We start from the raw sequence: 22,469 nt of genomic DNA, 5'->3' as shown, positions 1-22,469 counted from the left end.
GATAAAACATTGCCAGAAGAAGAATGATAACATGGTATTATGAATAATTTCTCAGATTTTGCAAAAATAATGTTTTTAGTCAGTTTTACTCATTTTGATAAACACAAGTAGACAGACAGATAAACCACAGCCATACAGTCAGTGATGATAGTATGGAGAGAAACAATCATTTGCAGTAACTTTGCAGTGAGAGCAAGACAGGTGAAAGGGAGGCAAGTGAGATGAAAGACAAGCAAGCAAACACATGCTATTGCATGAATAAAGTAACAATTATACAGTGTGAACAGCACAAACAGACAGACACAAATTTACAAAAGTGACGGAGAAACAGACTGATGCAGATGCTTTACGACAGATGAGGAAAAGCGAGACAACATATAGAAGAAGAGTCAGTACGAGAGGAAAAGGAGAAGCAGCGTTCTTCCCTGCGGTTATGTAGAAGGCATAACAGATTAGCTGAGTCACGCACAGTGTTCTGGGGCAGTGCTTCAGGACAGAGCCAAGATAGAAACACAAAGCACCATGGCCAAAAGTCAGCCTTGCCTAAAGATCATAGCAACCTAGATTTTTATCCTGATCTTTTGATAGGAAGTGAGAAAGGAAATCACTTTACTGTAAATGCATGGATGAAACCAATAATGTTGCACCAAATCTTGTTACCCTGTCATCCATTACAGTGCACTAGATTTCTCACTGTGCTTGACGTCTTAGATTTTTATTGTTATTTGATGCTCATCTTTTAGAGAAAAAAAACAAAACACTTATGCATTGTGAAATAGATTTACTCAGGCTAATACAGTTTGTTCACACTCTTATGGCAACTGAAGTCAGTTCAGTTGACCCACCTTGATACAGGTACTATTACAAGTCTCTGCTGGCTTGATAACTTCTGAAGTATGTGTGTTAATCTAATGCAAATATTATTCTGCACTGCTGATAAGCACCCAGAGGCAGGACACAGGGGCAGCCAAATGATTATAAGAAGGAAGGAAACATTCAACTGAAATACAGATAGCAAACTGAGAAGACGGAAAATAAAGAAAGGCCAAATAAAAAGACAGGAGCCAAAAAATGTTTTGGAACCTTGCAGAGGAGTTGAACTAAGTTTGTGTCTGTATGTTTGTGTCTGTGTGTCTGTATCTTTGTGCATATAGTAAGATTATCTTAATAATCACGTCTTTTGATGGAGATGCAGCCAAATCCAAAATAACAGATCAATATGTCTCTTCTGCTCTGTTTTTTCCCACCCAAAAAGAAGTGATCTCTGGAGGGAAGAAGCCTTGCTAATGCAGCAGTAAATTCTAATAAGGGGGAAATGAATGAGCAAGACCATTATAGGACTACTTTTGTCTTATCACAAAAGTGTGACAATGTGATTAAGAATAGCCTCAAATGTGCAGTAATAAAATAGGAGTTAATAGAACATTCCATATAATAGATACCGCTTTTATTAAACTATGGCTCAGAGCCTAAAATCAGCCAGAGGTCGTGTTATTGGTTCAGTGCTTTAAAAAGACTCTACTTCCACACTAAATTTAATCAGTTTTTGTTCCCTTTTGATCCCCTGCTGGTGTGACATGAGGCAAGAGTTATTCTTTTAATTTCAGCAGGGGGCAGCAAATTCCAAACAACCATGACTGAACAAGCTACAACACCAGGTGAATATACCACAGTGCATGGTTGTTTTTTTGATACATGTCACATGTGTGTACAGATGCTTCTGTGAGTGGCTGCATATGTTGTTGTTTTTTAGTGGGTGTTTGCATGAATCTCTGTGTGTGTTCTGTGTCATCATCACTAAATTAATGGCTTGCATGCTCACAGTGCTTGACACGGCATCATGTAATATCAGGTAAATTCCTTTGTTGCATGCTTGATGCTGACAACCTTCCCTCCCCCAAAAAGGAACACCAAGCTCAGTGTTATCATGAGCATGTCTTTGCACATGCATGTCACGAGTGTCTTCACATGAGGCGTTTCTTGCATGTATCACCCACATTGTGATCATGCTTATCACAGGATAGACGACCTTGATAGGGCTAGAGTGGTATAGTAGGAAAGTGGATGACCAACTGTGGGAAATATACTGGTGAACTAAAATGACAAAAATGTGAGGGAAGAGAAGGATGGGAAGAGGAAATGAAGAGGGGAGGGGCATGAGTGAGAGTAATCTGGTGTGTAATGAAAGGAGGCAACACAGAGAAAATGGTTTCTCTACCTGGTGTGAGAGCGACTGGCGAGGCTGGTCAAAAAGGGTAACAATGTTCATGGTCCTTTATGAAATCGTCAGACAATGGTGAAAATACCAGCTCATGAGAATACCTGCTTTGCACTGTTGTTGTTTTCACACAAATAATATGAAATATAAATATGGAAAAAATATGTTAATCAATGTCTTTGAAGAATACAGGGCTCAGTCTGTAAATAGCGTATCATTTGTTACAAGCCTTTAAAACATTTAAAACTTTTAAAACCCTGTGTTTATGTGCCTAGTGAATATCTCATTTTGAAAACTAAATTAGAATCATAAAATGAAGAGATACCCATTGGATCATGGCAGTTCCTCTCTACACTCACACCCCAACTTGAAAGTGGGTCATTAGAGAATTAAAATCAGACCCCAAGTACTCTATAGAGAGTGATTATATTATGTTACCAGAGCATTTCTGTAGGTCTGCAGCATTAAACAGTCAGATTGAATTTAATGCATACCAATAGATTAAATAACTAGGTCAAAAACAGAATAGTGGTCCAAAACCAACTTATTACAGGAAATGTAAAATGGATATCACATCAATAAAAAAAAAATACTGTGTGTATATATTTTTTTTCACTGAGGAGGATTTTTTAAGTTATTAAATGTGTCTTAATGTGTTAAGTTTTATGTTCCAAAATGCAAATGTTATTTTAGTGTTATCAGTGTTATTTTTTTTCCAGAACATGGTAATTTACGGTGGTTTATAGTTTTAACCCTGTTTAACCCCCACTTTTCTTAATTGAGATGCATTTTACTACCATTTCTCAAGTAAATTCAGAGGCCTTGACAGGAGACAGTAGTGCACTTGAGCCTCTTAAGGCCAAAATGAGTATTGCAAAAACAAACACCTGTTTTTTTTTACAAATGAAAAATTAAAGCAACATTGAGTAACTTTTTTGCCAAACTGCATTAATATTACTAATACTATTACTACTGTATTATAATTATCACAGTTTTATGGACATTTAGTCAAGTTATGTTAATGTTTACAGGATTCAAGACAACTAAATTTGGTTTAGCTACTTGTAGTGAACAAATGTGGTAAATGCCCCTCAGCCTTGAACAACTATATGTTGGCTGATAGTTGGTTACTGCTCTCTGTTGCTGTCAAGGATGTTTGTGTTGAAGGGTTTCACTTTTTGTGTAAAACATAGTTTGCTGGATTTGTCTCGAGATAATTTAGGAATGAACAATAGCACTTTTCCTCATGTCAGCATGTTGTACAGTATGTTTATTTTACATCAAGTGCAAGTGTTGATTGCTACGGCAATAATAACTTTGCTATGACATTAGCGTTGCTAAATGTTACCTTTGAGCTCTAAGTTAGTGTAGCTAACATTAGATAGAACTCTGCAGGTCCTTTACTTGGTAATTTATGGTAAAGTTACCTAGTTTACTAACTTTTTATAGTTTTACTTTACCCACAAAAAAATAAATCTTTCATACAGTCAACAACCATAGTTGCTCTCTTGTAAACAACACCCAGGTAAGATGGCGGACCGTTATCCCATGAGTTATGACATAATTGTCCTTGTGATTATCAATGATGATACTTGGACTATAAACAAAAACCACAAAGCTTCTGGTACCAAAATCTTTTTTGTTATTTTTCTATTCTGCATTCATATGCAGATATCTGTTTATAGAGATTAAGCATTTTTACTATAGTAAATGTTGTTGACATGAAGAGGCACCGTGTGGCTGTCTGAACACCAAGAGATGACATACTGTATATTCAAAGACAAAGTCTTTCATGATTATTAATACCATTTAAAATGATCTGACATAATGAACTGGATTCATTCAAATAATTACACTCTTCTCCTATTTACCTCTACATCTATTTACTTCTCCTGTGCTGCCTACTATGTTTGCTTCCTAAGTGACACATTCAATTCCACTGACATTATAAACAGTCAATGAAAAGCTATTACACTGCATAGTGAACCTTGACCTACTCTACCCACTCACATCTGTAGAGAGAGAGAGATAGAGTTCATGGGTCAAAGGAGAGGACACCTGAGGACTCTCTAGGCATCTTTCTTTCTTTCCATTGCCCTCCCTCTCTTTTTCATTTGGCAGCAAATGAAGTGTGGCTTGAAAAACTCAACATTAGCACCATCTACCATCATCATTAGCAGAATCTTTAATGGAGTCGGAAAGGGTTTATTAACTGACCCAAGGGGTGATTCAATATCTCATTCTGTGTATTTTTTTGGTACCACTTCAGATTACATTGAGATTAATTGGGTGTCTTGTAGTTTTCTTGTATAATTGGCCAAATATTTTGTTGTGTGCAGAGTTGGATTGGATGGAGGTTTTACTATTATTTACTTTTACTTAATATAATATTTATGATGTTTCCTTTATTCTACACAGATGTTCTTATATGTGGACTAATTGTTTTTTGAGAACTTACTTTTTTTATTGGACTTTTTCTTGTTTCACACATATTGAATTGTTTTATTGTTCTTTATTGGCTAAGTAGAAGTGAATTTGCCTTAATGGGCCTTAATAATGTATTTTCTTTCCCAGCTGCTTCCCAGGTGTTTTGCTTATGGGTTTGTTGATTGCTTGGTGCCTGCAACTGGCTGATTGTTCTCTGTGTGCATATATATATATCTGCAAGATTATATTGTCTTTTGTTGTATGAAATATCTCAGGAAGGTTGCTTTACCAAAACGTAGCAATTACCGGTAAGTAAAATGTGTGTGTGTGAGTGTGGAGGTTTGATTTGTTATACCATTGCTTTACCTGCATTGCATCTTTACAGCCTTGAGGACCAAAAAAATGGGTTATACACTGTTGTCATTATCCTTATCTCTTCACCATAGTGTTAAGTGCTTTGTTGGTGCCCTCACAATTTCATGGTTAGATATGGATGACTGTTACAAATGCTGGGCCTGATTTTGTACCTGTGTGCAGCTTGCATCGATATATGACCGTGAAAAAGAATTGAGGAGAGAGGAACCATGACTAGGGGCTGAATATCTTTTAGAAAGCTTTCTGCTTACAGTTAATTTAATATTATTTAAATGTTTTCATAGTCCATCAACACAGAGTCAAATTTGTCTTGGTTTGTCCTAAGTGAGGAGAATCTCTCATATTTTATGTTTCTGTTTTTAGTTGGAATCTTGCAGAGGAGCATGGGCACTATCTGATGACTTATTTGTATAAAACCTGGCCGTTACAAACAAAGTTACGAGTGGCTTTACAAGAATGAAAGTAAATCACATACAAACACAATATATTTTAAAATGAATTAAAATAATTACAACAGATACCACCAGTTAAGAAAAAAAGAAGATAAGGTGAGTTTTAAGAAGTGATTTAAAAGAAGACACAGTTCTCCTGCCTGAGATCCCCAGGCAAAGCTACACAATAAATACTGTGTGGCAGGAAGAAAATGTATTAAAAATTATGAGCATATGAAGTGTGTTAGTGTGAGCGTGCCTGTGTGTTCTAGTGTGTGATTATAAATTAGTTTACTTTATACTGTGTGTTGTTTTGTCCATTTGTGTATTGAGTGTATCCACACTCACACTTGTGGCCAGATTCATGTGTGTTTGCTTAGTATGCTCAGTGAGTGGTCTATGCCCATTGGGTAGGCCCTGTGTTGCACGGTTCTGATGTAATAGGTTTTGGCAGCTGTGTAATTTCTGTTGATTTATCCCTGACCTTGGAAAACTCTTCCTCTGTGGTGCAGGTGTGTTTGTAAGACACCTCCACACACATACACACATACTGTATATACATCTATATCTATTTTCATATATGCCCACCTGTTCACATTTAAACCCCCACCACCATCCATCCACACACATATTAATATACACATGCACACACTTGGTGTTAATAGATTTCAATTCAGGGACTGGCAAATAACGTTTCCAATTTCTCTGTCAAGTAAAGTTGACAGAGTTTGTTGAATGCTGTTTGAATGGGTTTATAGTGGGACACCAGTATTTTAGTAAATGCTAAGGTGAACACTGTTTACTGGGCCAGGTCTCTTAAACTGTAGGTAAAGCTAGGCTAGATAACGTTGGAGAAACTAGCAAGAGACAGCCAGAATTTTATGGTAACCAAGTTAAAAAAAATAAATCACACCGCCTCTCTTCAGACTCTCTCTCCCTTTGAGTCAGGCTGACGTGGCAGGGAGGCCAGCCAATCATTTAATTTGAGGTTACTGAGCCCGGTTACAGTGCCTGCTTGCCCAGCTCCTGTTATGGCACGACACTGGCTCTGCTCCTCTTCCCAATGGTTTAAAGCACATGTTGCTTTAAATGTTCATCATAACTGATTACTGCTCCCCTGGCTTTTCTTTCACTCTCTTACTATTGAATCTTACAATCCTTCTTTCCACTCATCACACCTTTTTGTCATTGATCATCAAAACAGTCAATACCTTTTTATTTGTGGTACCACCATTATCCCACCTCTCACTGCTTAAACTATGTGTGTGTCAGGGAGACCTGATCAATTTCAGGTCTTAAAAGCAAGAAAGGAGTCAACACATCTTTGTACCTGTTATTGTAGATCAAGACAGTTGTGGTGGTGCCTGACAAAATTTAAACCTTTACTTATATTTTTATGGATATGGATGTTACAAGGCACCCCGAATACAATGTATATGATATGTTGTTACACTTCGTTTCACACTAACAAAATATTTACTAGTGGCAATACCAACTAATTAAAAATACATAAATTACTCCACAATTAACCATGAATTTAGATTGTTCAGTTCACTAAAGATACAATGTTAATAATACTAAGGAAAGGATTAATGTAAAGGTATAATGTAATGTAATATATTCAAGTTTATTTTTTGGACACAAATGTTTGCATGAGAACTTATCCACCTATTTTCAGTGATGAGCACACACAAATTAGAACAAGAACAAGGAGAAACCTGCAGAAAATGCTCACTGAAATGTGTGCCAAGATGTGGTCCATCCAGGTTAAAACAATGCAGAGAATGTAGACTGAATAGAAAGATAGATGTTGATTATCACAATTATCATGATATCGTGAATTTTATGTCTGTCTTCTGCATAAGAGCTGATAGCTCAGAACCCCCTACTGACAGAGGCATTTGGTAACACTTTCTCTGGGTCTTGAAGGAAGCCTTGTATAATAAGTATTCTGAATCCAACAACAACAAAAAATTGATCATGGCAGTGGTCTTTTAACTACTGATCCATGTTCTGCACTTTATTTATCTCAAAACTATTAGAGTCTACTGCTACTGTGAATCTACATTGCTCAGGTCAGGATGTCATGCCAAGTGTCAGAGGGTTACATATACCCATTTACCCAACACATTGCTCAGTGTCGTTGTTTGGTCTATGTTGATAGACATTTCCATGATAATGTTTCAAGCCTTAATTTTTGGTGTTTGTTTTACTGCACCAAACTAGTTTGAATTATTATATAGATATGCTCACATAATTTTAAATGTTGCATGAGTATGTGTGCATTTTTTCACATGCTTTGTGCAATGCAACTTTGTGCAATTATGACAGATTCACAGTTCAAGTCCACCTTTATGTTGTGGAGGAATTGCTGGAATCAATGGTCAATGGTGACGTCAGGAGGGAAGAAAGTGTTCAGGATAGCATAATGACTTATGTATGCTGTAGTATTTATTGAAGCTTGGCCAAGGAGACACTCTCAAAGTACATCAAAGGTACCTGAGTCAGTCTCACATTCTCCCAAACTCATGCTGGTAGTCTGACTTTAAACCCCTACAGATAACACTACAAATACTATATGCCCAGAAATAGAAATAGAAAATAGAGAATGTTTTTACCCATGTTTGTGTTACCGTCAGCACATAGTCTGAAGCCACTGTTGTCTGTTTATGTTAATGGAACGTCGGCGTCTAGCTAGCTATTATGTCTAGGAAGCCAACATTCAGTTCCTTAGACCCTTGTCACCACAACCTGTTGTCCTCAAACAAAGCCAAACAACTACTACTGCCTGGGACCTCAAGGCCCACATGTGACCCCGTCTAACCTAAGGATAGAAAATTCCATAACACTTCACTGCTCTTTTTTATGGTGCTGCTCATGTTCCATCATCCAACCCCCACAGGAGCTTTAACCGTCTATTGGATTTCATGTCTAAGTGTCAACGACACTTTTCAACAACACTGGATATGTTGTGGAGAATTCTATTCATCAATAGTTAGTTCAGTCAGTGGAGAGAAAGTGCACAGTCTAAGACTAAGATATCTTGTGCTGAAAGGTTTATTGAAGTTGATATTTGTCAGTTGTGCGGCTTTAATTGCCTAAATATTTACTAAGGTTTTAAGAGCCTTTGAGACAAATATGGAGCATATCAGTTTGAATTTCCCAATTTATAATGAAATGTATCATCTGCTTTGCATCCATTCATATCTTTGGTTTATATGCAATCATGCCACCTTTCAACTGAAAACTGAATTGACAATAATGTCTACCAACTGACCACTGACAGGGACAATACAGGGAAACATTGTTACATCATAAAAAGAAAGAAAAAAACAAACAGATGTAATAATGTAGTAGTCTTAATTAAGTAGTAATATGTAATATATAGGGTGTCGAGCTAAAGCTAATTTTCAGCTCATTTGTGACCCCTATGAACCTCCTGTTCATGTTATTCTATAATAAGATGACTTAGCAATTCCAGTACTGGCAACAAGAAGAAAATAAATGTAGGTGTTTGTCATATGTTGTTTCTGAGAAGCACCTGATCTCTGGGCCCTTGGTAAACAAATCACACACATCAGCTGAAAGATTGATTGCATTGTTGTTCAATCAGTCAGCTTAATTGTGTCGGGTGATGATGATGGGTAAAGACAGAAAGACAGAGCAGAATTAGACAGAGAGAGAGTGAGAGAGAGAGAGAGAGAGAGAGAGAGAGAGAGAGAGAGAGAGAGAGAGAGAGAGAGAGAGAGAGAGAGAGAGAGAGATGCTATCTGTCCAAAAACACCTCCAGCTATTCTAAAATGAAACTCCTCATCATGGCTGCGACCTCTAGCCCCTGTTGTAAAGCACAGGGTAATTGAGGTTAACAGTGTAATTTGACCTTCGAAGCTTCTGTGTGGCTTCTGTTGGAACGCTTCCTGCTAAACTGTAGAAATATAAGAAACAGCCACCTTTTGAATATTCTTATCTACAGCTCCAGAAGGATTGTAATGTGAAGCAGCATATTAAATCCATGCCACAGAGAGGAAACATCACATGGAGGGAGGATAAAACATTTTAGAAAATAAAATGGACTCTAAACTGAGAGTTATTAGCTGCAAGTATTATGATTATGCCCTCTCTCTGTCCTGCCCTCGCATAAAAAGATGCTCAGTGTTTAGTGTTAAAATTAGTTTCTCACTGTAAATATCCATATCATCCAATGTGTCACATTTGACACTGAACTGGTACAGGAGTCCAGAGCGCTTAAAAGCCAGAGACTCCAGTACATATGCAAGGATCATTGACACTCAAATAGCCACAAATTCACAGAAACATCCAGCCATGAATATGTGGCACATACACAAGTACACGTATGTACACTGACACACATGAACACATACACGAACATGCACCTTTTGGAGTCCAGGGACGTGAAAACATGCATGTTGATGAGTTTAGCTGCAGGCAGAGACACCTTCCTACCGCTCCTGCCACTCGGTCCCACGGTTGCACACCTACCGCTTAGAAAGGTCACCATGTAAAGCCAGCAGTGAAAAAAAATAAATTAAGTTGTTCCTTGGGGTGACATCTGTCTTGAGGTTTGGGTACTGTATGTGCTGTGGATTGGGGGTGAAAGTGTGCGTGTTGCTGTTACTGGTAATTGGGTTGTAATAACCAACAGTTAAATTGATTAATTATGTTGTGTTAGAAAAGATTCTTTATAGAAACTGCATTGCTGGAGGGAAACATGTCTGGGGGGGGAATTACTGAGTTACTAAAGTGGTCATGTAGCACAGTGAGGTGGACTAATTAGAGCCTTTTAAATCTGAATGTATATGCATTTTCCCCCCAAAACATGCCATGCATGTTGCGACCCACTACTGTTATGTGAATATTAGGAGTCAGTTATTCAGGCAAAACAGTTGGTGGCGATAATTCTCCAGTCTGTGACATTAATCCATTGCAGAAGAAGAGGGTGAAATCATTGCCTGATCTGTGCAATGAAAAGGAAGCAAGATGGCACACCAATTAGCTATTTCCATAATCAGGTCCAGTAAAGAATATGTGTTGTATTATATTATTGAATAAAACTCTTTTAAAACACTTTTTAACATCTTCTGGATGATCTGATATGAATTGGTGACTTATGCGTTCATCACATCTATTTTGTCAGACCTGGACTCAAACAGGACTCAGATGCAGAAGAATAATAGTTCCGGCAGACTTTATTCAACTCTTCAACCTCTCAGACAGAGTGATAACCAAACGGGCTATCAAAGTTATCTATGAATACTAAGAAAAAGGAAAAAACTAAATGGAAGACTACTAATAAACAACAAAAAAACACTCAGAAGACTAGGAGAAAATAAAATTTAAAAAAATCTTTCTTACCGCACTGTACCTTGATTGTTTCCTACTCTGATAGTCACTTTGGATAAAATCGTCAGCTAATTTACTAAATTTAAATGTAAATGTATTTATAGTGTAGTATAATATGTTTGTATACTGTAGTATATGTATTGCATATTCATCAATACATGAACCTTTCCACCAAAGTGTAAAAACTATTTTCATTAAAGCTTTAAATTTTCATTATTTTCAAATTTTCAGCAGTTCTACTCAGGTTTTATTCTACAAATTGAGTCAATTGAAAATGCGTGTGAAGACAGCATGTCTGAAAACACACATATTGTCATGTACACAGATATATGAGCCTGTCAGCCAACATTACAGGTTTATATTATATCGGATGGTGCTATCACACTATGTGTCATGAACACCAGTGTGTGAAGGTGAACGTTGACATATATATTATAATTAAGTCTTTTGATTCTGATGAACATTATGATCCAGCTGATGGTCTCATTTGAACATGTCTAATTATTTTTTCTGTGTGAGAGCTGATGTAGCTCAAAAATCCCTCCATAGCTTAGCTGGCTGAAAATTACATTAATTTAGAGCATGATATAAAGACCTTCTTAATTAACCCTTCATGCTATGTTTAACCTTTACAACAGTGTGTCTTTTACAATATCTCTGCAAATATTTGATGGTCTGCCATGAAATTTCATACAGACATGATGAGCAGAGCATGAATCTTCCTGACTTTGATGATCCTTTGTCTTTTTATTTAGGACTATCAAAATGGTGACATATAGGAGTCAAGTCATATAACTATTGGGTGGATTGACACAAATATTCCCTTTATAATAAAATATGGCTTTTTATCTACCACCATGGCAATGTTTTCATTGATGGAGTAAAATATCTCAGAATCTACTATGGATTGCCACAACACTTTCTCCAGGCATTCTTGGTGCCAAGATCATGACGCATATTGACTTCAGCAATCTTCTGACTTCTTATCTTGTGCTACCGTGAGGTTAACATGTTCGGTTTTAAGTGAAATGTCTTCCTATAAAATCTTGTTGGATCTGTCTTTTGATCTTGCACCATTATTTCATTTTTTAGAATACTTACTGGTAACAATCATCAACATGCTTTTGGGGGAGTACTACTGTATGTACAAAACAAAATCTGTGCTAAAATATTCAGATGTTCAAACCCTGGAATCAAGTCATTTTGTATTCTCCTCGCTTTGTTTGATATTACAAAATGTCACAGTCTTTTTCATGAAACACTGCCCAAGCTGATGAGATGCTGCTTTACCCAGAACAGATTTATGCGAGCTCTCTCACAGTGAGGGATTTTTTTCATGGTGGCCTGCACTTCCACCTTTTAGACCCAGAGTCTCTCTTCTACTGTCATTCTCTTCCCTTTTCCGGTCCCCTTTTCCTCCTCTGTTTATCTGTCTGTCCCTCTCTATTGCTCTCTGCCATCCTATTTCTGTCACTTTTCTCTCTCTCTCTGTTTTCTTCTATTTATATCTCTTTGTCCCTCTCTCTGAATAAAGTGTGAAATCAAATTAATATGAAGAAGAAAAGGTCCCTGCAGCATTTGGCAATCTGATAAGAAACTGCTCTAATTTTAGGATTTTTGTAGAAATAACAATGTCTATGATATATTGTAATATGTTGTGAAGTGCTGCTCTACGGACCTGATTTAGAGAACCAAAATGTTCTTACACATGTTCAAAAATACTTTTAGCATTTCTTAAAAGGGCAAGCTTCAGTGTTTGCCATTTTAGGTTTACACGCTAATTATGTCATACAAATTAAGAAACTCTTGTATGAGAAACTTTTAAGAAGATTTTTAGGGGCATTAATCCTGTCTTTTGAGGGAAGAAACACAAAAAAGAATCCAGCCAGTTAGAGATGGAAGCTTTCTGTCCACCCACAGTGTCTGTGCATAATCCAACTATTATCTGAAAAAGGCAATATGGTACAACTGTGTTTGCATGAGAGAGAAAGAGCGAGAATTAATAGCCCGAAGATGGAGTGCCTCCCACAGTTGTGCTCAGCAGCCATAAAATCATTATGCATACAGTACAACTACAGTAGAGTGTCTGCATCATTGTATAATATATTATATGTAAAACTCTTTGAGGATCACTTACACTGTGTGGTATAGTTTAGAGCCTTTCAGGGACAAATCAGTGAAGCATTATAGATTTTATTTTTTACCAGCAAAAGAAATTGTAGAGAAGGGGGAAGTATTAATTCCATGTCAGAAGAGAAAAGCAAACTTTGGTGACTGACTGTTACAGTATGTGTCAAAAGAAAGTCTTGCTAAAGTGAGATATAATGTAAAACCACCATACCATCTTCCACCTATTCCAGAAAATCAGTTTAACTTGAGTTATGTGGAAATGTCTGTCTGCCAAGTCAGAAGAAGCAGACATGAAGGGCAGCACTAAACCTAGAAGAACGTCTTCTCTAAAAATTCATTTTACACTTAATCATTTTCTCTTTCTTGCTCTGCCTTTGCAACACTTGGTCTCTCTAACCTTTTTCCTCTTTAACCCTTTTCTCTTTTTTTCTGTCTCCAACTTCCTATTTATTCCCATTGTTTCTGTCCATTTCTTCTACTTTTCCGGTGGTCATATGGTGAATCACATAGTTCAGTTTTGCTCCATTGGTAGAGTCCTGTCATATCACAACTCACCTATCACCATCAAATCAGAATAATGAAGGTTATTAGTCATTTTCAACAATCCCTCAACAACATGGTTTCATTAAAAAATGGCATTACGTGTATAGTTCAGTTCTTTGTTCCTCATTTTCTCACTGGCTTTCACATGAGTCGCCTGAGAAAAAGAGGAATCTACAAACGGTGGTATAGCACATTACCCAAATTCCCTATGCCTAATGGTGTGTCAACATGGATAGGCTCTTAACGTATAATGATGTGCTTTGTGATAACGAGTGGATTATTTGGTTTACTATGCCATGAGCGGCTGCACGGAAATAACACGGGGGGAGAGAAGAGGAGGCTAATTCAGTCCTAATTCGCTGCCCGAGGCGATCTTATCCGTTTTGTTCTTGTATGTATGAAGTGCCTCTCCTCTCCTGTGAGTGTGGTATGGTGAAAAGCTATTTTAGACCCCATAGATGTAGTGCAAGCATCACATCCTTTCAAATTTCCTCACCACAGTTTAGATAGTGGACAAGATATTATTTCTACTTAATTTTACTTTGCACTCTATCAAGTCAGTTCTTCAGTTATTTTGTACTGTTATGTAGTGTTATGGGTTGCATGTTCATTCATGTGTATCCTATGAGATCAAGATTTTTTTTAAAAACTGTGGCATAGACTAATTCAGTTTAGGCTACATCTATATATGATATTTCACTTTGTTAAATCATAAATCAAATCAAATCAAATTTTAAAAGAATCGCAGGCAACAATATTCTGATAACCTGACCTGAAGCAGAAGAGGAAGCAGGATGTATAAGTCTATGTTTGATCTCTGGAAAGACTTCATTCATATTTACAATGATATGCTACAATGACTTAACAGTGCGTCAGAGATAGAGACAGCTATTGTAGTAATCGCTATCCTTGAGGCTATTCCGTATTTGTCCTATTGGAGATGCAATGGTGCACAAGAATGAAAAGATGCAAATGGTGCTGACCAGAACCCTCTGCTACTGTATGCCTAGGCAACTCGAGGTTTCCTCTCTTTAAGGGTACTCGACTGTGGCGTAGTTCAGTTGTGCCTTTGGGAAGACTCGCCCTTGAAGCAAATTGAGGTGAGGTTGTGTAATGTCTTTACCAAGATATTGTTTAGTCAGTTAGGTATTACAGAGATCTTAATATACAGTAACATACTTCTTTTTTGTGTGTGTAAAACAGCAGAAACACTTTCTTTCACTAAAAGAAAGTTTAATTTTCTGCATATTTTATTTCCCCTCCAAGATAATGCAGAATACAATGCAATACAAATCACATAGTACAAGCCTGGTTGGAATCAACATGCTATTAGATTTTGTACACCCTCTTTATACTAGCGGGGTAGGTGGATAGCAATGTTGATTGATCAGTCTACCACAACTATTTAATGTGTTGTTATGAAACCATTCATGGTTCTCAGAAGATGAAGCCCTTTGATATTCGTAAACATCTGAGTTTTCATTTAGTGAACGTCTTCATCTCTCCATTAAATACCTACACTCACATTTACATTAGTCATTTAGTTAGCGCCTTTATCCAAAGCGAAAGGACATACAGTATTAGTGCAGCAATAAGTACTGTGACAGTTCTAGAGGGGGTAGATTAATTATCTCCATTTGTTGGTAGTGCTAGAAGAAGAGGTATTCTCTGAAGAGCTGGGTCTTCATGAATTTTTAAAGGGATGCCCCTGCTTTGGTAGGAACTGGGAGCACCTTCCACCAACAGGGAACAACAGACTAGAAGATTCTCTACTTTATGGATCAACAGTAAAATGACTTTGATGATCCCCTGATTTCTCACCACAAGGCTGACATCTGTGGTTTCGATTGAAATGTCTAGATAACTATTGGAAGCATTGCCAGTAAATTTGGTGCAGATAGATTTATGAATTGTATCTCATTCCATTATCAATATAGTTAATATTAAGGTAAAAATTATACCAAATACCTTCAAATATAAGCATGCAAGCGAGGCTGTAGACTCTTGGTGTTGTTATAGCACAACTGCTTCTCTGTTACATATCTAAATGTGACTCATAAAACCTCATTGGCAAAGCAATAAAGTCATCTTTAACTTTCTTAACACGTATGGTTATATATGCAACTCTTAGAAAATCCTTGTGAATAATGGGTGCCGGTCATTTGTTCGTGTTTAGATACTGTGACAATTGACATTAGCTCCAGTTGAACACTGCTGACACAGTAGGGAAGCACTTACATAAATGTCACATCCTCTGAAATTTTCCCAGAAAATTCATCCTTTACAAAGAAATCAGTCCACAGGCTGATATAAGCAACAGAATGAAGAAGTCTAATTTTTAAGTTACATTACAACCTGTTCACAAATTGATTAATACATAAATTAAATCCATAAAAGAATCAGAATCTTGCACATTTTTACAAAATGCAACCCAATGGCAGTCATCCTTTTAAAGTTTTAGATAATAAATGTGTCTAAAGTTTAACCTATGTCATGCAGTACGGTATATTGTTTCTTAGTAAACATTCCAGAGTGTATACCTTCAATATTCATTTCACACACAGTATATATCACAACAAACTGAGGCATGAAAATTGATTTTTTTATCACTTTGATAATTACTTTAAAATGAATTCACAGTGAAAGAGAGAAGAAACGATTCCCAATCTTAAGTTCCAGCTACAGCAATTCACTGTCATTCATGTAATATGAATTAGCATTAAGAAATTGATCCTCTGTCAATAGGGACAATATAAATTGATCATGGCCTTTCATACACACATTGGAGGCTAATAGTCTAACTCAAGAAGAAATTACATTACACTGTAGCTCCAAGCAATAAGCAATATGGGGACCCGGCTCCAATCAAGAAAAGGAGTAATGTTTTCTTGCATATAGATTCTGTGTCACATATTCTTTAAGGTTTTTTACCCTTAATTATCTGTACATATTGATTTTCAGAAAAACATTTGCTCCATTATTGATTGGAATATCACAGCTTTTGTTAATACATTTTTCTTCTAAATGTTTCTTTAAAAGCCACAGGGCATCTTTTAGTGGCATCACCTTGTCTTTTGGCATATAGTACAAAATTTTATCTTTTTGTATTTGAACCCATATTTCCCAAAGCTGAAGCAGCCACAGATCACTGAGTGTAATGACTGTGTAACAAAAATGGAGCATGAATAGAAGAGGTGAATAAAGCATTTTTAAAATAAAATTCGAAAACACAGATGACATGACATCCATGATGTGAAGTTACAGAAGATAATGTTTTACATAACAGCACATAACTTAGTGTCCTTAATGTCACCAATACGTTTCTGAATAGCTGTTGTAATACACAGAGTGTAGTCGCTCTGACTGCCACCATCTTGGTGGTCCTACCTCTGCTGGCTTACCGCTATTCACAAAAATGAGCAAAGACATGGATCATGGGTGGAGCAAAGGTGGGATAAATGAACCTGGGTGCTCAAATAAGCCACCTTTAATGGCACCTATCTGTCAATTAAAGGCACCCTCTTAATTATGCATCTTTAAGATTTCATATAATTGAAATAGGTGAGTTATATAAAAGAAAGTCACCCTCAGCACAGTTGTCGTGAACAGGGAAATTAGCTATACTGGCCACTGACCATGGGCTGTAAACAAAAAGAGACTGACTCATTTTGTAGCAAGTCTCGAGCGGACATTCGAGGAACTCGAGGAACTCCTGCATCACATCGTCTCAAACAGACCTGTTGTATGAGGTTAGATGGGTTGAGAGTTAAATCAGGTGGTTGAATTCCCAAGCAGTCTATAGTGATTAAATGTTATCCTAAATTAACTTTTAAAGTTGGACTACAATGATCTTGTAAAAGCAACAAGGTCCTAGAATAGGGATAGATAGGGATCTGCCACCTTCTAGGGCTGCAGCATGGCTAGGGGGGTTGCTGCATAACATCTTAGATGCAATTTTAATTAAATATTAATACATAAAGGGTAACTAGTATTTTTGGTGTTGACTAATGAGGTTCGTCAACAGTGGTAAATACAGTGCATGCATAATTAATGTTCTTGGCAGTTTGGTCAGAGAGGAGCTGCCAAGCTGATTAGGTAAAGCTTATAGTTTGTATTTATCCTCAGTTATCAAAGGTATATTCAACACACTTTTGAATGTCAGACTCCCTGCATGAAAACAAAACTTTTTTCTGTCCCTGTACAGTAATAGTCTAGTGCAATTATCAGCAGGGTACACTGTCCTCTTCTCACCCTGTCCCAGTGACGACAGCTGTTACTCCAGGACTAATGATTCAGCATCACGCAGTCATCTGTGTTCATTTAAGGTCTCCATGTTACTCTCCCCGCACCCTCTTTGACTTTTTTCTCTCTTCTTTTCCGCCCTCCCTCATTTAATTTCTCCAACTCGCTCTTTATTTGCTCTGCCTCCCTTCTCTTCCTCACTATGCTATGAGTAAAGCATGCCAGTCATAGCCTAGTAGGCAGAACTGTCAGTACTGTTCATGGTAACCTTTCTGTGATGAAGACATGCAAGAGTTAAGCCAGCAGCAGCGCCTGGCTGTGGTTCATTTTCAACTGGCTGCTCGCCCTCCAACCTTTCCTCCTACTCTTTGTTTTCCTATGCTTATCTTTTCTCCTGTATCTCCTCATGAGCCATTTTGGTTTTATTTTGTCTTTCATGCCCCATTCTTTTCCCACTCCAAACATCTGTTTATCTCTCCATATAATCCTGCTTTTTTTCTCTCCTAAAACATCCTAAAGGATACTGAGGACCACATAGGGAAGCTGTGCATAGATAGCTCCAGCATAGGAGAGTCATCTCTTTCAGTATATAAAGATTCACACTGTCATGAACACAACTAAATAAATGGGAGAAATGGGGAAGAAATCAGGCATCCTTTTGAAAATGTGTTGCTGAGCAGTAAAGTCATTAAATCCCCTTTCACTGAAACGGATCAGAGCAGAAACCTTGCAAGATTGCGTGCATGTGGGGCTGGTAATGAACCAGTAAACAGGAACATGACCCATGATAATTGTTCTCCTCAATCACCCTCACTCTTGCAGTTAGACCAGAAGACATGTCGCTGAGTTCAGTCAAGAAATGTGTAATACAGACTCATTTTCAAGTAACTGACATGACCACAACCAATGACCCATAACAAAAACACTTCATCATTTATAGTTGTAGTATTTAGGAAACTCCAATGGTAACATTTCTACCTAATCTGCAGTTTAAAAACTACACATTCTTTACTGAAATGATTTTAAAATATTAAAATTACACAACATAATTATTGTAAAATAGAAAATTATTATACTAAAGTTTACTCTTGTTTGTAAGTTTAGTTTTTCTTTATCTACATGTTAAATATTCATGTACAATATAAGTATTGTCACATTTAATTTACAGATCTGTTTCCTCAGCTACAAACACAAAGCGTAAAATGTTTGTGTACACTTTAAACTGTACATTTTAGGTTCATAGGCAAACGATTGAAACTAAAATGACAGATGGTGAATATAATGCCTAAAAGCAAACAGAAGTCAACTTTGGAATTATCTCATGTGTATCTACCATCCGCAGACCAATAACAAAGGTTGACCTCTGCTTTTTGTCCCAGCTTACCCATTTTTGTTTGTCTCAAATAACTTGAAGAACAAGTAAAGACTATCACGTCACTATTTATTTGAGAGGTCAAAAAAGTTTACTTGCTTAGTTTCAGATTATTTTAAGGGGCTCAGTGTTGTAATGTGTCACAATATATTATACTTAGTCTGGCTGCACCCCTTTTATAAGCCTGTAGGTTCTCCAGGCAAGGTTAGCTCGGCCCCCATGTGCGTTCTGCTTCAGCAGGTGGCTCAGCCACAAAACACCCGCTGGAACATTTTCACTTGTCATTGTCAGTCTACATCACAAGTTAGCCAAACAGACAACCATCCTGAGAGCCATGTCACAACACATCTGCTCCTCATACTAAATGTCTATTTAGAAACATTGATATGGAGAAATGCCTGTCTTTTCGCCAAGACAGCCAAAAGATACTGTAGCAGAAGGGAACAGATTTCAAAAGATCTAGCGATTGTCTTTTGGAACTGACGGGAAGAAAGTGGCACGATGCAACATCTGTTTGCCAAAGGGCTACGACACGCCTTAATACAACCTGTCATCGTTCAGGGAAGATCATTGCTCCTTCATCTGGTGGTGGTTGTGATGATGATGATGATCTCATGACTTAGGAAGTTTAGGATGCCAGATGAATTTCCTTTGTCTTAGTTTGTAAGTTGTAAGATGATGGAGCAGATGATAACGCTCAATTTCTGAAGAAGAGTTGATTTTTTTTTTCATCCATTATTTCATTTAAATTTCATCTGCAAAATGAATAAATTCAAGCGTATGTTTTGTAAGAATGTCATGTGACTGGCCTGGACTCTGATGGAATAAATGGATTTTAATATATCCATATGCTAAAGATTTAAGTAGGGCAGAAAGGCGATGTTCAAAGAAACAACTTTCACGCCTGTTATCCTTTATCTATGTGTGAACTCTTTTTGCCACAAGGCTATTATTCATGATCATCTTTGATCACAGACTCAGAGGAAATCACTGATAAAATTAAAGCCTACCTAAAATCCGTGTGATAGCTTCTGTTTATTCATTCTTCTTTTCATTGTATATTTTTTCTCTCACTGTTTCTTTACATGGACAATACAAGATTTAATTAATCTACAATATCCAAAAGACAAAATATGAACAGAAAAGTAATTCCCATTGCAAAATGTTGCACAGATCATTTGTTTTATATGTTTGTTTTTATACTCCTAACCGATTTGTATAAGCATTTCAAGTGAAATTAGTTTCTTTGTATAGGAAAACAGTAAAATGGTTTTAGGACCAGTAATCTATTCATTTCAGTAAAAAATTTTTTTTATATATATTCTCCATATAGAGCAGGTCTAGACCATACTCTTTATAATACAATTCCCCTATTTGTCTCTTTGTGGCTCCTTATGTTACTAGAGATTGACAAAAGGCTGGCTTAATCCATAACTCTACACATCTCTTGACCTCTGCATTCACACAATGAACACTTAGCACGTTGGAAAAGATCAATACAGTGTTTAACACCCTCATATAGCTCTCTAATTGGTAGAATCGATTGCCATTGAGGATGCTGTTTTAATGGACATGTTTTTGCAAATGCTTTAACTGCATAATATATTATATTTCTCTTTTTTAGATTATATTATAGAAATATTTAATATAAGTGGGCAGATTGCATTGTATATCTGTTATGACAAAGTGCAAACCCGCTGCTTTATGACAGAAGAGTCACAATATCAAAAGCATCCTGTTGTATCATCATAAAAGTTAATGTTCTTCTTTCTTGACTACTTGCTAGGAGTTTGGGGTGGATTGATCTGTTGATAGACAGTGGAGATTATATGTTTCTCTCTTAATAGAGATCCTAACATGGTCATCAGTCATGCATCTGTCTAGAATCTACACGCTAATTGTCACATATGCTGACAGAGACAAGCTGTCACACTAAGGACAGTGATTTTCTCCTGCAAAGCTGTGTAGACCACTACAATCCACTGTCCTAAATACAAATGTGGTAATCTGTGCGCTGTGTCCTTAAACGTATACTGTAGCGCTCTTCTAAAAGAGAAAGGAATCTCTGAAGAGCAACTTAATTAACATTAGCCACAGAAAAGGTGTGGATTTTGTACTAAATACTGGCTCACAGATTGGTGAGAAAACAGATAAGTATGCTTTATTGTTTACTCCATCCAGAGGGGATCAGAGGGGATTTAGAAGTGGATATACCCAAATACTGACTAAAAAAATAAGGAGGTATAATGTGTATACCTGTTTATACCCTGCACTACACCACCAACCATAACCAACTAACCTTTTTAACTAGTCTGTGAAAGTTTATGTATGCAAAACACATTCTTAAGTGTAATTTACTTACTAGGAAGAGTGGATTCAGTTGTAAGTTACTCTATCATGGTTTTTATTGCTGTATATCCAAGTAATTGTACATCACAAAGTCAAAATGATATAAACAGAGCCCTTAAAAAGCCAAATGGGAATGGGAACACCTGCTACCCTGGGCTTCATAAATAAGTTCTTACAGGTAGTGGGTGACCAGATCCTTTGTGACAGACACTTGACATACTGCATCTCTAATGTCTAGTGCCAAAACCTGTAACATTAGATGCCTCTAATTTATAGAGGCAAGTGCCAATATACTGATTATAAGCAGAGTGGTGGTAGTGAAGACTCCTGTCTACAGCTATGAGACAGCACTAACAGACCTGATTTACAGCCAACTGTCTGTCAGCAAGTCATACACTGAAACTCTACACTGCCAACAACCACTTTTATTGATCAGCAAAACACTCATCATCACTGGAGTGTTGCACAATAACTTGTTCATCAGCGCAGAAGAAAGTCTAGCAGTGAAGGACACTGCACAAGTACACCAAACAAGAATCTTATTTATGCTGAAAAGCAGTGGAAAAGGAAATAAGTGGGTGCGCTCAGTCTCCATACACTCTTCTTGGTACATTTTTCTTCTGTTCATCTATTTAGGAAACTAATTGTAGCACCTCTCTTCAGATTAGAAGTAGTCATAGTCTCAAGCATTGAACAATAGTTTTGTTCTTTTTTTTTTCAGAAAAACTATTGACAGCTAAGATATTAAGTGAAGGCAGTCACAAGAATTCAACTTTTCACACAAACTCTACTATGGTCTGTTTTATTAACCCTCTCTGTGGATGAATCTTAAAACGTCATTGCTGATAAATGCATCAATACTTTCATATTGGCTCGTTAATAATTTCCCCACAGCTCCTAGTAGTGCAAACATAATTCTGGGCCTGCAACACAGGACCCTGATGATTTCTGATTGATGATGGACAAAGCCCACATCAGTGAAGTGGACACTAGACAAGACTGCATGGGAATAATTCAACTA

The sequence above is a fragment of the Larimichthys crocea genome, chromosome VI, assembly GCF_000972845.2.
Source record: "Larimichthys crocea isolate SSNF chromosome VI, L_crocea_2.0, whole genome shotgun sequence".
NCBI classification, from domain to species: Eukaryota; Metazoa; Chordata; class Actinopteri; family Sciaenidae; genus Larimichthys; species Larimichthys crocea.
This window is presented reverse-complemented; position numbering follows the sequence as displayed.